This window comes from Cuculus canorus, chromosome 6 (assembly GCF_017976375.1).
Source record: "Cuculus canorus isolate bCucCan1 chromosome 6, bCucCan1.pri, whole genome shotgun sequence".
NCBI classification, from domain to species: Eukaryota; Metazoa; Chordata; class Aves; order Cuculiformes; family Cuculidae; genus Cuculus; species Cuculus canorus.
In genome coordinates, this window is record NC_071406.1 from 39,034,972 (window position 1) to 39,049,321 (window position 14,350).

The following is a 14,350-nucleotide window of genomic DNA, read 5'->3' on the forward strand; positions in this document are numbered from 1 at the left end:
ATAGCGGACCTTCAAGATCTGCTCTTGATACTGCATTTAGGGACAATGTGAACTGCAGTGTAGTTGCTCTTGCAGCACTGAAGCAGTTCGTGGGTAGCCTCTCCCTGGCAAAATGCAGTACAAGTTGCCCATGGTAAATTCTGTGTGACAACTGAATGTCCTTCTCCCTCTAATTCTTGTTGTTGCTATGAAGCTGTGGGACCAGTCAATCCCAGCCTGTCAGTTTGCTCATAATGCTGCTGCTGTTAATGGCTGCAGGGGACGGGGGTGTGTTTTATTCCTAAAAAAATGAAATTATATGATCTTTGAGGTCTTTTCAATGTCTTTAAATTGTCAGTCTGCGCAGGAGGAGAATAGTATGTGTTACATGGAAAATGGGTCACCCTGTCTGGTGAGATGAGCCTTATATAAGGCAATTTCCAGCTAGCCCAGTGCCTCCATCTCCACCCACAGCACCTCTTCTGCTGCTGCTTGGGGGAAGATGGATGTGCAGTCTCTTGCATGAAGCGCAGACACGTGGGGACACGATACCATCCAGAGCGCCCCCCTTCCAACTCTGGCACAAAGTTCTGTCTGAGATACAGGTTTTGTCCAGTGATAAGTGAAGGCTGGCAATGCTCCACTGTATGCTGAGAAAAAACAGTCATTTCATAGTTGGAAGTCACCTTCTATAGTGTCTCTGTAGGGTGTTCAGAGGCTGTGGTTTTGCATAGTCCAGAGTTATATCGATAACAAATTCAGTCTGCATGAATCACACCAGAGTTATTCGATTGTGTAACTGCTGTAAGTCAAGTATCCGCTCTTATTGAGATGTGTGAACTAAGATTTTCGGTGGTGTGATTGAGGTCGGCACTGGCTCCTTGCAGGAGGAAAGGTTAGTTGATATAATCGGCGTTTCCAAAGCCTGGCAGAATCACAGCCAATATCGATGGTCAGTTCCACCAGAACACTAGATTGTGAAACCTATTGACTGTTTCTGCCGTGGTGAGGTTGACAGCATGACCTGATGCAACTACTTTTAAGTAAATTGTTTTGTCAGACAATGTTTGTTTAAAGGAACAAAAAAAGTATGATGAGTATCCAACCCCGTGCTGAGCATGCCACTATGCTAAATTGAATTCATAACTCTGTGTGTGTGATAATTATGAGCAAATTACCCTTCTTCAGAGTATTTTTTGACAAAAAGATAATGACCTTAACTCAGTACGGAACGTTTAGGCTGTTCTCTATTGAGAGAAAATCAATTAGAATCTTTAATTATTTTTGCACAGCTTCTGGATGATGCTGTGTGCAACAAAACTGGTGTGGAACTGGATGATGGACTGTAATGATGCTCTGATAGTGATCATAAATGTTACAGTAGGATAAACTCATACGTGTGCCTTGGAAGAGTTTGACCTGTGAGAGGCAATTGTGGCCAAAATCCAGAAGTGTGACGATTGCTGGGGTGGCAGAAAATGGTTTCAGGTGGCTTCTCGACCTCATGTGTGGTGCAAACCCAAGTGGATGGAAGAGGAACCAGCCCCGAGTGATACCTGGGGAGCAGCGCAGCCCCTGGGGCACTGCCTCTGGCCAAGGGCGTTTGTGGCCCTGTAAACATGGGCAGCAGTCGGTATCTGTTCTTCCTCTTTCTGGCGTCGAAGAGCAAAACTATAGATTGGTGGGCCTGAAGTGGCTTTTTGTTTTTATCTAGAGTCCCTGTAACAACCGCAGCGCGTGTGACTCTGTTATCATTGCACACATCTCCTCCTGCAGCTTCAACAGATGTTTTATGTAAATCATGTTGTAAAACTTTACTGTTAAAAATCTTTTTCATCGGTTATTATTCTCCATGGGGAGTTCATTGCTGTCTCACAGAAGAGAAACTGGTACACAGAGGAGAGTTTCTCCTTAAAGCAGGCTGAAAGGTTTCTGTTTTTTCTTTACAGTGATACAGCTGCGCCTTCTTTTTCTGTTTCTCCATCGCCACTGTTTTTCTGACCTTAAAAATGGGGCCAGGGAACTCGGTTTGTAATATGGCAAAGCTCATTTCACATGTAGGTATGTTATTTTCTGCTCTCGTTGGCGATAGACTACCCTACAGACAGTTATGGCTTAAAAATTGTATCTTTGTCCTGCTCTAAATGCTATCTATATCTACTATATTCTCTCCTCTGTAGCTCATCTGTTCTGGATGGATTGACCACATATGAATTGAATTCTCTTGGATTCTGAAATGATATCACATTTTCAGTTTTCTTCTTGTGTTTTATTCAATCTGACCAATTGCTTTTTTTTTTCTTTTTCATTGCCATTCCATCTGATAAGTACATTATAGCAAGTGAGATCATTGATTTCAGCTTGCGGAGCCGTAACCAGTGTGCATGGCATAGCAACGGCTGTGCCTGTGGAAGTGCAGGAGATGCAGTGCCTGCTCGAGGGTTGGCTGCTATAATCTAAATTGTTCCTTGATCAGCTCTGAATCCTGACAGAGCAGCAGGTGGGTTTTTAATACTAAGATGCTGCTTTCTTGCTGAGAAAATGGCTTATATACTGGAGCAATAGTTTCACTTCTATCTGCATCTCTCCCCTTTTCAAGAAAACAAAAGTACTGGCAGAGTTTTCTTGTTTGTAACCCAGGTTTCGTGACTTTATTTTTTCACCTTCACAATCTGGAGTCCGAGCTTAAGGCGAGCAGGCGGTGTAACGTTGGGTAGGAGGAGGCGAGGTAGGGCAGAAATCATTTGGCTCATATAAGATGCAGTTTTTGGCTATGTTTTAGGGAAGCTTTTGTTTGCTGTCATGCCCAGAAGCAAGCTTTGTCATCCCGGTTGTCAGTATCAATTCTGTTGGTTTAGAAGCTTGGTGGTTTTCAGTGCAGATGCAGTTTGGTATTGTTAGAGCTGAGTGACTTTTAAAATATTTACTCTTTTTACCTCCTTTTGAATTGTAAAATGAGATTATTTCCTACTGTCCCTTGCACAAGTGTCGGAGTTGAGAATGAAAATTGTTGTAAAGGCTGAGAGAGGCTGTAGGTGAATAACAGGCATTTATAGTGACAGTGACTTACAGTTTAATTTGGCAGGCTGGGATTAATGACCTGAAAAACGTCACTTCGGTCAATACTGAGAAGCTAATCAGTATTTGCTTTGGTGTTTGTTTAAATGATGCTTTGAGGTTTTTGTTTAAATTTTGTTTAAATCCATGTCTGTCATATTTTTGTTTAAATAGTAAGAATCTGGTGTACGCAGAGGCTCAAGATGTTATATATGCCTATAAAAAAGCATGGACAATTATAGACTCAGTGTAATTTTAGCACAAAAATGACTACTACAGTTGTGCATTTGACTTTTATCAGTCACAACCGTTATTAATCTTCCTACTGTGGCAGAAGATATCTTATTTCAAGTAAGGGAACATTTTCAAATTTAAAGAAATCATGAAGAGAAGATACATTTACCTCTAATTAACTCGTGTGTAGGTATTAGAAACCTGTAGTTATGAGCAACAAGTCAGCATTGGATATTTAGTAAGCGTCATATTATGATTTAATAGCTAAGGGTTGACAATGGAAGGGTAGCCAACACCCATGCAAAATCTTAGCCTTGTGAGAGTAAGTGCAAGTTGGAGTTGGAATTCTGTTTTCCTCATTGACACTGTTGTGCCATTAGTCTTGAACCGTTACTCTGAGAATCAATTTGAATTGCACTTCAGACATATGTATTCTCTCCTGTTTTGTGAACTTTAACTTCAGTATTTCTTTAAAAAACAACTTTCCCATAGCAACTAAGAGATGTGGTAACTGAAGATGTACAGAAAGTCTTAGAACATAAAAGTATAGATTGTAAAATAAAGTTGTTCTTCTCTAAGTCTTGTTTTGAGCTCCAAGAACGGGTAAGAAAAGCCTAATGGAAATGGAGGAATGTTAGTGATGTATGAGCAATAATAATGTGAGATCAAAGGTGATTAAGAACACCCAGAAAACCCAACTGAGGAATAGAATAATCGTAATTCTTTTCTGGGTCCAAGGCTGAATTTTTTCCTCCGCTGTGCTTCCTGCATCTGTTTGTGCATCTGTCTCTCCCGATAGGCTCTTATAGATGTGTCCAGTACTGACTCCAGGAAAGCTGGGGAGGGCTCTTCATCCAGGAGGGCAGGGACAGGATGAGGAGAAGAGGTTTGAAGCTAAAAGAGGGGAGATTGAGATGAGATCTTGGGAAGAAATGTTTTGCTGTGAGGGTGGGGAGGCCCTGGCCCAGGTTGCCCAGAGCAGTGGTGGCTGCCCCATCCCTGGAGGGGTTCCAGGCCAGGTTGGATGGGCTTTGAGATCCCTTCCAATCCAAACCATTCCATGATTCTATGATCTGTCTCTCCTAACAGGTATTTATGGCTATCCTGTTTATAATTTTTGTAGGGGTTTTCTCATGAATGGCATAGAAAAGTTGAGTGAAGTGACACCAGTGTGGAGCTCTGTACTCTAAATACCAACGTGTTTCACGACTGAAACACAGGAAGTAAGCCTGTAAGCTTCTTTTCCAAGTTCCCCATAGAGCTGCACCTGAATGGGCTCTCGGGGGTCTCAGCACCTTTTTAGTGGCTCTCCTAAGCAACTCCTTTAACTGAATCAAATAACTGCATTTTCTTTATATTTCAAAGTTTTATGGAGGGTTAATTGCAGAAGTTCTATTGTTAGAGAGCACTATGCCCACCTTTGAATAGGATGGTGGTGTGATTATAATGCCATTAAATCTGAAATAATGAAATCACAGCCTGATAGAAGTGGAATGTTCTTTTACAACTCAATAAATTAGTTTAAGGATTCCTGCATAAGTTTGATTTTCACTCGTCATCAGCTGAAGTGCCGTATTGGCAGGAAAGATGGGCTTATTGCTTCCGTTCTGAACACGAAACTACACAAAACTGGATTCAAAGACCGATTTTTGGTGAAATTACAACATATACATGCAATTTTAGGCAGATTAGCAGATGACCTATAGAATATTATACATTGAGTGCGTTCTTAGTAAATTTATGTTCAGTCATGTTGTAGACCTTAAGGATCACTTAATTTTTATATTAATTGCTGTCTTTTAAAATCTATTCATTCAGTCCTGCAATCACTAAAGCTGTTAAGCAAAGTATATTTGTGATTATGAATTGGAATTTCACTAATGAACTCATTGAGCTTAAGAGATATGCAAAGGTAGCGAGTTTCAGGTAAAGTCCCTTGATCCCACAGCTTTGCTGTTGATGGTGAAACAGTTCAGAAGAAAAGGACCAACTCGGTCTCTTAGGGAATTTGTTTTTACTCATGAACTTGGCGTACTCTAAAAAAGTAGTTTGACATAAGTACCACATTGAACGCATCAGAATGGCACGCAAGTGATTTAAAAGACGTTCAGTTATTTCATTTCCTCTTTGTATCCTTTAATAGACCATTTATGTGTCTTCCACTCCCTATTATCAAAAGGCTGTCTTCCTTGTAGTAATATAATGCTTGTTTAACAGGAAATTGAATTTAACCTATCAAAATGTAGACCTGTGCTAACATTTATTAACTGTGCTATTTGGACAGTTGGAAAGCTTTGAATGTTATTTTTGCAGAGCTGTGCTGTCCTTCTCCCACGTTCGCCAAGGCTCCGTGTAATAAAATTCAGAAATGCGAAAAGATGACATTGTGGTAATGCTTTCTATTTTCTCTTGTATTCTACTTGAACACTTAAGCGCGCAGAATCACTCAGCACAAAGCTTGGTTTTAAAAGTACTTTTATTATTCAAGCCGTAGTCGCAGGAATATAAGTTACATGGTGGGATGGTGTGTGTGCGAGAGCCTTGTTGATTCCTGTTTGAGTTCAAATCCCAGGAAATTCAAATGAGTGAATTCTGGGGGCTGGGAAGGAGGTGGGCACAGCTCTGCCCTCCTCTGGATGCGCTCCAGCAGCCCAATGTCTTTCCTGAGAAGTGCCGATTGTCACTCATTCGTAGAGACCTTTCTTTTCGTAGACACCATCCATGGTTTAAATGTTTTAACGCATCAAGTGTTTTAAGGCATTCTTGGACTATTTCCTGAAGACCTCTTGAAGGCTTCAGGCTGAGATGTTTTTTCTTTAACACAGGATCAACCAACTGCTGACTGTGAGCTGCGGCAGAGTTGCCAGTTTGTGTTAGCCACTGGGACACCTAATTGATGGTTGCTTTTTGCAAGGTTAGCTAAAACTCGTTGACCTTACGCAAGGCACAGGACATGACAGTATTAACACAACTGTACAAATCAAAGAGTCACAGCATGGTTTGGGTTGGAAGGGACCTCAAAGATCATCTGGTTTCAACCTCCCTGCCCTTGAGGTACAGAACTTTGAACTACTGCTCCTTATCTGCTCATAAGAATAGAAATAAGAATACATAAGATGAATAAGAATCAATGATGGAAAGGAGAGAATGGTAAATGAAACCCAAGATAGGATAGAATTTTACATTTGGAGATGCTTGTAGCACTCGCTTTTCAGCAAGACTGTAATGAAAATCAGAACAAAGGATAAAAGGCCTTCTCAAAGTGGGATGAATATGAAAAGCTATAGAGAAGGAAAGCGAGAGTTAATGACTTGCTCACACTGGTTGTTTGGACAGAAGTGGTCTATCAATAAGCTGTTCTGGGCCCGGAACGCTCTGTGAAAGGTAATAGCAATGTAAGAATCATAAAGTGCAAATTAGAAGATGGTCTGAGGTCACTGCAAGATCGTTATGGATGAGGTTGTGCTAGCAGGAAAGGCAAAATTCACAAACCTACAAGTCAGGTTAACTGAAGGAAAGAATAGCACTCCTAGAAACTATTGAAGCTTCACCGTGTTACTTTAATTAAGAGACAATTGGATTTAACATTTGTAGGAGTAGGACAGGTTAACTGAAGCCCTTGTTATAAAAGATGGAGTCCATGGCCCAAGAAATAACTTCAATTTCTTCAGTCTTTACCTAAATTTGTGCTGAAAGAGCGAGATATTAGATGTGGTTTCTCTTGGATATCTGTTGATAAGTCTCAAAGCGAGGGTGGAAGGACAGCAATTTTAAAGTGCAGTTGAATTTGGATGTGTGGGTAATGAAGAGTCTCTAATGAAGCGCAACGATTAAGTGCATTTGTATGTCTGTATGATTTCCTGATGTGGATGTATAAAGGAAGCACACAGCACGGTGTATGGAAAGCATTCCTAGGGGAGATACTCATGGTGCCTTCCTGGGTGAGAAAGAGGACTCGCAGTGTGAATGAGTAGTAATTTATGAACTGCTCAGTCAAGCACAGCCATCGTTTGTCTGCTCAGCCTGTAGAAGAGGAGACTGAGGGGAGACCACATCGTGGTCAGCAGCTTCCTCACAGGGGGAGGAGGAGAAGCAGGCACAGAGCTCTTCTCTTTGGTGACCAGTGACGGGACCAGAGGGAATGGCAGGAAGATGTGCCGGGAGAGGGTTAGGTGAGACATGAGGAGGAGGCTCTTCCCCCAGAGAGTGGTGGAGCCCTGGAACAGCTCCCAGGAAAACAGTAATGGCACCAAGCCTGACAATATTGCACAAGCGTTTGGTCAATGCCCTCAGCCCCACGGTGTGAGCGTTGGGGTTGTCCTGGACAGGGACAGGAGCTGGACTCGGTGGTCCTTGTGTGGCCCTTCTAACTCAAGACTTTCTTTGATTCAATGACTCAACTGTCAATGAGGTTTTGGGAGTTCGAAATGAAGCAAAGGTGGTCAGCAAGCCACCAGGAGGGAGTATGTTCCTTGAGAGAATTAGGAGGTGTTTTACCTAAGCTGTAGGGCTGCTTTTGCCAACTGCTAAGATGGAGGTTTGTGCAAAGGAAGTGCCTTTGGGTGATGAGGAGGAGCATCCTGGAGACAGCAGGGCAGGAGAAAGGTTCCCTAAGCATGTGCGGGGTTGTGATGGTGTAATTTCTTTATTCTGTTCAGTAATACTTTGTACAAAATTAAATGTTACCGAAACACAATGTCATTGAAGCAGGATATAGATCTTTGTTGTATCTGAAAGTGTCCAAGTAGCTGGCAAATACAGATGTGCAATTTAATATGGATTGTGCTTAGAAGAAGAAAACATATCGTTGATCTGAAGAGGGGTTTTCTGAAGCAATATTTTATTTACAGTTGGTGAGGATAATGATAGATCGAACACCTTGCTAAAAGCAGAAAGTTTAAAATACCTACTTCCCCTGCCCCCAACCCTTCTTTTTATCTGCAGCCTTTTTAGGCATCGCAGCCAAGCAATTAATTGAAGCTTACTAGGAGTCTGTAATGAAAAGTTTAACATCATATTGCTGCTTTCATTAATAATATCATTGTCTTTTGTCAACTTTAATAGCCACTGGGTTTATCCAGCTGGAAAAAGTTAGACAAAGACAGATAGACAGGCAAGTCTGTTTACTGTCAATTGACTTAAAGAAAAAAATGCAGCTTTGCTTTTTAAATATATCAAACCTGACATTTTATTCACTTTTTGGGTTCACTTTAAGAACTTTGTCTCTGGGTGCTGTCAGCAGTTTGACTAATGGAATACAGAGGTAGTTGTGCAGGACAATGGTTGTGACTTAATGGGAGCTGCTGTTTGCTTCTTGTTGTGAGGATAAATAACTTTGGCAACCCGAAAGAGCTAGGAATTGTAGGGAAAATCAGAATCACCGTTAATGTTTGGTGAGATATTAATATATTAATGTATGTTAATATTTGTAAAGCTGGGAAAAGGGCTTTTTATCAGGGAGTGCGAGGATAGGACAATCGGGAATGATTTGAAGCTAAAGGAGAGGAGATTGAGAAGAGGTATTGTGGAGAAATGTTTTCCTGTGAGAGTGATGAAGCTCTGGCCCAGAGAAGTTGTGACTGCCCCATCTGTGGATGTGTTTGAGACCAGGTTGGATGGGGCTTTGAGCACCCTGATCCAGTGGGAGGTGTCCCTGCCCATGGCAGGGGTGGAACTGGATGGGCTTTTTGAGGTCCTTTCTGACCCAAACCATTCCATGATTCTATGGAAGTTTTAAGTAAGGATTATATGTTTTTATTGGGCTGGCCATTCTGTACAATGTCCATCTCCAATAGGACTTTTAAGTGACGTGCCGTTAATTAGTGTGGGTTTCATATCATAGCTGTGAACTGCTAAATGGTGTCAGCACAGATGTCAATACATCTCTTGGCAATCAGAACTTCCCAGTGAGGCGTGGTTGAGTTACTGGTGGTTGAGGAGTGCTGGTTAAGCACTGATCACTGGAGCAAACCCAATTCATCGTTATTATGCCGCAGGCATCGTACAGGCATTGTGTTATTGAAAGTCCTGGTTACCTGTATTTCCCATGCTGAAATCGTACTGGAAGTTATCTTAACATTAATTATTCAATAATATGCTACTGAAAATGTACTCTACAATCACCCTTGTGTGTTTCATCATTGTGGTTTTGCGCTTCATTAAATAGTAATTGGCTGGAAGTAAACGATCATCAGGTGTCAGTCTCCACAAGATGCATTGGTTTGGTGCTCGCTGCCAGATTAGAAAGTGATTGGAAATTATTTTCATAATTTCTTCATTCTTTTGGTTTATAGCAGACTGATTAAGTTAAATGATAGTTGTTTAATAACAGTATTTCGTTAGAATCTGCAAGTAGCCTGAGAGTGATTGCTTTATTGATGGCTACAGCGTGGTGGATCGTACAGCACTGTTAATGGGAAGCATAAAAATATTGTTTTGTTTTCTTCTGTTCAATGTTACCTTTAAGTGCTGTTTCTATATGGAACGGGGCCAACACAAAATGCTCTCTTTTCAGACTGGTGGCAGTGGTGGTGAGCAATTTCAGCTCTTTAAAGGGGAGAAGATTCTTGAACGCAGATTCTTGCCTTCTCCAAGATATGTTGTGTGGCACAGTTTCTCAACAGCAGTGGTGGGCACAGAGGAGAGGCAGATAGTGGTGATCTGAATAATCACAAGGGTGTGTTTGGTGCTGGATGTGGAGGCAGACACCCTAATGGACCCAAATTATTTCAAGGTGAAGCAGTGGAATGCATATCAAGAGAACCGTTAACTAAACTAACTCAGGATGGGGTCTTGCTGGTAGTATCCAGAATGGCATATCCCTATGAATGGTGGGTTTTAACTTTTTGAGGGCCAAGGGATGGTCCTGACCCATTTAACTATAAGCCTGCGTTGTTCTGAAAATGGTGACTTTATTATTTGTTTTAAAAGAATTGTTAATGTATTCTTTTGGGAAAGTATTATACCAAGAATTAATTCTTGTTTCCAGAGAGAGAGCCGAGAAGTTGGAGATGATAGTTGGAATCCTGAGTCCCCCTGAATTTCTCTTGCTCCAGCGATCAGTGTTAATGACAAATTACTGATATTACTCTGGCAGCTCTCGAAGTCTGATACGCGTTTATGGAGACTGATGAAGCAGAACTGGGCTGTGTAGTACTCAATTTGGCATTAATTAGGATGGTCTCAGGCGTTTTTGAGTTGTACAATATACAGGATAGCCAGGAATTATGAAGACTTGTTTTTGTCTCTTGCCTGCTGGGCAGATGTTTTGTGTGCCTGAGGAAGGCATTGAGTTTCTTTTCCATGTTTGATAGTTCTACAGTTCTTGGACAGAGTTATTGCCTTGCTTGTATTCCGAATCAATTTGAAATTGGTGTGACTTCTCTTTTACGAGTGCCATCATGCTTCTGCTGCCTCAAAGTTGTCTTCAGTAGGTTTTCTGTGTCCCATATTTCACTTGGGCTTGAATGTGCAGCCTGTTGAATTGGGTAACGAGAGTCGAAAACCCCGCAGGTTCTCGTCTCTGAGGAGCTTTGGAAACAGTCACTGTTATCTCTCAGTAGAGATAATTCTCAGTACAAAATATGTGAACGATTGATATCAAATATCGCTTTCCAAAAGGGCACAGTGGCAACCAACAGCATTTTTGTTCTTGCTTACTGAATAGGTTTCAAACATGTTGTAGTAACAAAATTAATGTTTATTAATAGCCTGTCAGTTGAAATGGCACTGAGTGGGAAGCAGCAGGGACTGAGAGATGCTAATGTCATTGGAGTATAAAATGCTGGCTGTCTTGTATTAATGTGCACTGGGAGGAATACCAAACAAATGAAAAGATTGGGGCCCAGCAGAGAAAACATCTGAAAGAACTGATGAAGCTGAAGTCTGGCTTACAATGGATTTTAGTTGTTATTTTTTTTGTACAATTACTTAGCTTTAGGATTGCACGAAGGAAGCGGTGTGAACATGAGCCAAGAAGACCAGTGGCATCCTGGCCTGTATCAGACACAGTGTGGCCAGCAGGAGCGGGACAGGGATTGTGCCCCTGGACTTCAGCACTGGTGGGGCTGCATCTCGAATTCTGGGTTCAGTTTTGGGCTCCTCACTCCAAGAGGGACACTGAGGAGCTGGAGCATATCCAGAGGAAGGGAACTGAGCCGGGGAAGGGGCTGGAGAACAAGCGTTACGAGAGGTGTCTGAGGGACCTGTGGTGGTTTAGCCTGGAGAAAAGGAAGCTGAGAGGAGACCTTATCACTGCCTACAACTCCCTGAATGAAGGTTGTAGTGAGACGGGTGCTGGTCTCTTCTCCCAAGTGACACGACAAGAGGAAATGGCCTCAAGCTGCACCAGGGGAGGTTTAAAGTAGATATCAGGAGAAGTTTCTTCACAGAAAGGGTTCTCCGGCACTGGAACCGCTGCCAGGGAGGGAGGTGGTGGAGTCCCCATCCCTGGAAGTGTCTAAAAGAAGGGTAAATGAGGTGCTCAGGGATCTGGTTTAGCAGTGGACAGCTGTGGTTGGACTTGATGATCTCAAAGGTCTTTTAGAACCAAGCAATTCTACGAAGGACGTCTTGGCTCCAGAACCATACAGTGGTAGATTTGCTGTTATCTTGGCACTGATTTGTCTGAAAGACAAGTAATTCAGGTGTTCCACGTCAGTAGGGTTTACACTGGGTCCAGCAGTATTTCTATCCATTTCTATTTTGTGCTGTCTGTTAATAAAGGAGTCAGAACATATTTTTGTCTTCAACTTCTTCATGTCTATTAAGTTGTTAGATGGAGCAGCACTGAAAAAAAACACCCCAACTTAAACCACCAATGAAGTTTGACAGCAAATCTTTGAAAGAACATCATGATTTCTAAGCTGTAGTTTATGCGCACGAAAAGATGCTGTTTAACAGTCTGTAAATCTCAGTCCTAAGTAAACTGTTGATTTTAAGATATATCCGTACACAAATAAGCTGCTTAAAAACCAGACAGTTTGGCCTTCTTGATGTACATCAATTGTGTGCTCCATTAGGTGTCACTTTCCGTAGGAGAGGCCACATAAATCATAAGCATCTTCCACAGAAGAAATTCAAATATGAAATTTTATTGGGTTTTTATTACTAAGCACATCACAGGATTATATTGTTTAATGAAATGTGACAGGCTTTGCTGCAAGAGGTATAATGACTACAACAGCTTTTTTACATTTAACAAGATAAGGTGCCAGCGCTTCATTTTCAGGATACAAAGTGATTGTTTAGATTGGAGATAGAGGAATTCAGCGTAATGTATGGATGTATATAGAAGTGTGAGTTTGCAGACATCTGGTGATTTCATCCTACAATCACAGAATTGCTTGGTTGGAAAAGACCTTTGAGATCGTAGCGTCCAGCCCTACCTTTAGTTTAGCCCACTGCTAAACCAGATCCCTGAGCACCTCCTCTACCCATCTTTTAAACCCCTCCAGGGATGGGGACTCCACCACCTCCCTGGGCAGCCTCTGCCAGGGCCTGAGAACCCTTTCAGTGAAGAAATTTTTCCTAATAGCCAATCTAAACCTCTCCTGGTGCAACTTGAGGACACCTCCTCTCATCCTGCAGCCTTCACCTGGGAGGAAAGACCAACACCCACCTCACTACAACCTCCTTTCCAGGAGCTGAAGAGAGGGATGAGGCCTCCCCTCAGCCTGCTCTGCTCCAGGCTAAACCCCAGGTCCCTCAGCTGCCTCTCATAATGCTCTCCAGCCTCTTCACCAGCTTGGTTGCCCTTCTTTGGACATGTTGCAGCATCACAGTTTCCTCACAGGTGTTCAGAATGATGGATTTTGACTTTCAAAAGAAAAAAGACTGCTTTCCCATTTAGAACACGATCCATTCTAAAGTGTAAATTGGGAATAAGACTTGAGCTGATTTTTGTCTGACCCTGCCGAGAGTACTTTAGGTTTCCATGTCCGCAGAAGAGTGCCAAATAGCATTTCCTTTTCTCAAGCTTTCAAATCTTTATTGAAGAAGCATTTATAATTAATAAGATTTCAATATCAGCAGGAATCAATGCTTCGACTGACTTTGATTTGACTTTAAGAAATAAAATGCTTTCTACCTAAAATATTGATAAATTGTGTTTAGTCATTTACTTTTAAAAACCTGCATTTGTTTTTTTTTTTCTTTTTACTTTTTTTGATGGATGTATTCTGTACAGCTAATAGTTCTGTCAGCCTCTGCTCCAAAATTGCCCTCTTTGTAGTTAATTCCTTGATATTTTTTTTTTTTACCTGCAGATGTTCACACTGGGGCAAATTTGAAATAGAGAGCTGAAACAGTATTATAGACTCATGGAATCTTTTGGTTGGAAAAGACCTTTGAGATCATAGAGTCCAAATATACCTGTCCACTGCTAAACCAGATCCCTGAGCACCTCATCTGCCTGGGTTTTAAACCTCTCCAGGGATGGGGACTCCATCATTTCCCTGAGCAGCCTCTGCCAGTGCCTGAGAACCTTTTTGGTGAAGAAATTTTTCCTGATGTCTATCTTGGAACGTGCCCTGGTGCAACTTGAGGCCGTTTCCGCTCATCCTTTCCGCTGTCACTTGGGAGAAGAGCCCAGCACCCACTCAACTCCTCCTTTCAAGGAGTTGTAAGCAGTGATGAGATCTCCCCTCAGCCTCCTCTTCTCCAGGCTTAACAACCCAGTTCCTCCAGCTGCTCCTCATAAGACTTGTTCTCCAGACCCTTCCCCAGCTTAAGAGATGTTGAGGATCCCATAGTTCTAGAATATATAGCATGAAGTTCAATACCTGTAGTGCTGCAACTTCTCTGGAACAAATATTCCTGTCATTCTGCGATACTGGAATGCTATTTATATTACCAACTCAGTTTTCTCAGTATATTTAGAGTTTACTCATCAACCAGTACTTCTGACTGAATAGAGCTTCCTGCTGAGACTCTTATCTTTTAAGGTAGTTCAAGATAAAACATCATTTCTTATGCCGTTTATGGCTGCTTGCAAAATACAAATGATTATTAATTACCTAAATACAAATGATTATTAATTACCCAGGGTTTTCAGTAATTCTCTGCATGGTTGGTGGTGTAA

The 14,350-nt window shown here is 41.8% G+C and overlaps 1 protein-coding gene across 2 annotated transcripts in view; it reads left to right on the forward strand.

Moving 5' to 3' along the window:
• The window catches only part of LOC128852503 (sperm-associated antigen 16 protein-like), a 254,316-nt gene that overhangs the window by 52,232 nt on the left and 187,734 nt on the right, over positions 1–14,350 (forward strand). The window lies entirely within an intron of this gene.